Below are 2,120 nucleotides of genomic sequence, written 5' to 3' on the forward strand. Positions count from 1 at the left end.
AGGAGGAGACTTCATATGGGACTGGCTGGAAGGACAAGACAGCAGAGTCCAGCTGACCGAAGCAGCTGGAGCTGCCTGAGCGAGGGACCAGGGTGGACTGGCAGCCATAACGACGGACTGTCGCAAGGGAAGGCACCTGGCTGGTTGGAAAAGAGGGCCAGGGGAACCGGACTCCAGCGACCCTTTCGGCTGGAAAGGCCTGGAAGCCGAGGCTGGACCGAACGCCACAAAGCCGACTGGAGATGCCTGCAAGATGGACAGAGGCTCAATGGCTCCGTTGGGCACCATCTCAAGTTTTGATGAAATCCTGCAGACACGCCTGAAAGTCAGTGCAATTTCTGACAGCATCATCGGAGTCTTGGAGAGTCTGATCACAGATGATCGGAAAAAATGACACAGAGACGCATAGACTTTAAACCAGAGACTCTTTTATTGGGTATTATACCAGATACATACAATAAAGACTTGAAACATTTGATCGTAAATGTTTTACCTGCAGCCAGAATTGTATTTGCAAAAAAATGGGAAAAATGAGAGTCCGAGGTCCTCCTCTGGACCCCTCCCCTCAGACCAATTGGGGAGAGAGCCCAGAGGGCTGACCGTGGGTGGGGAGTGGGGAGGTTCTCTAGCATTCACAAGAGAAGATAGAGGGGGGGGGATAGGAGGAAGAGCCTCCTCCTTCTGGAAGACCCCCAACTCTTCTCCCTCTTGGAAAAGGGGGTTTAAATTTCAGGAATGCAGATTCTGGGGGAACATGGCCCAAACTCCCAATGAGCAGAAGCAGTTCTATAGAGCAGGGGGGTCTCCAAACACGGCAACTTTAAGACTTGTGGACATCAACTCTCAGAATTCCTCAGGTAGCGTGGTTGGCCAGGGAATTTTTTTTAAAGTATATTTTTATTATTTTTACATTTAAAACAATGCAATACCGCGGAGTCGGAGTGACCATATATTCACATTATGTACAGCTGGTTTCAACCATTAACAATTAATCTACTTAATACATTGTCTGTCCTTCTGTCCAATCACAATATATACATTTGTTCCAGTCTTGTCATCTTGTCTTATACCAATCATAAAATCTGTTCCATACTTCAAAATATTATGATTCCCCTTTATTTTTAAGTTCAAGAGTGAGCCTATCTGCTTCTGCACAGGCCAACACTTTTCTGATTATATCTAGCTCTGATGGTGTATTTTCTTTTTTCCAATACTGTGCATAGGTTATGCGCGCTGCAGTCAGTATATGTATAATTAAATAAATTGTATCTTTCTTAAACCCCTCCGGTATTATGCCTAGGAGAAAAGTTTCTGGTTTAAACATAATTTGTTCTCCCACCATTTGTTCTAACCACGATTGAATCATTTTCCAATATTTTTTTGCCTCATTGCACGTCCACCACATATGATAGAAAGTGCCTGGTGTTTTTTTACACTTCCAACAGTCTGGGGCCAGATTTTTGAACATTTTGGAAAGCTGTGCTGGGGGGAGATGCCATCTGTAGAACATCTTGTAAAGGTTTTCTTTATACACCGTAGCCAATGTTAGTTTCTGATTAAGTATCCAAAGTTTTTCCCACTTAGCCAATTCCACATTGTAACCGAAATTTTTCCCCCAGGCGACCATGGTTTCTTTGACATGTTCCTCCTCTAGCTTATATTCCAACAAGAATCTATACAGCACTTTGATCAGTCCGTTTTCTGTCTGTATCAAAAGTTTATCTAATGTTGTGTAGTCTTTGGCAATACCTTCGTTCTTCCTATCCTGTGCATACCTTGATTGTATCTGTAAATAAGACCACCATTCTACTTGTACTCCTTGTGATGTCAATTCTGATCTGGTTTTGATCTCCCCCTGCCTGTTCTTTATATGGGGAATTTCTGGGACTTGAAGTCCACAAGTCTTAAAGTTGCTGACTTTGGGAAAGGACCAAGAGAGTTCTTTGCTGCCCTCTGCTGGACGGTTGTGGAACTCATTTCTCAAACACATTTCCTTCAACGCTTCAAAAGAGGAAGTGAACTTTTTTGTTTGTTTTTCCCCTGGTCTTTTCACTTTCGTTTTTGAACTCCCGGAAGACAAAGCAGAAGACGGGGCTTTCCTTACAATTCCCAGCCTGAGC

The sequence above is a fragment of the Natrix helvetica genome (assembly GCF_964273705.1).
Source record: "Natrix helvetica genome assembly, chromosome: W".
In the NCBI taxonomy this organism is placed as follows: Eukaryota; Metazoa; Chordata; class Lepidosauria; order Squamata; family Natricidae; genus Natrix; species Natrix helvetica.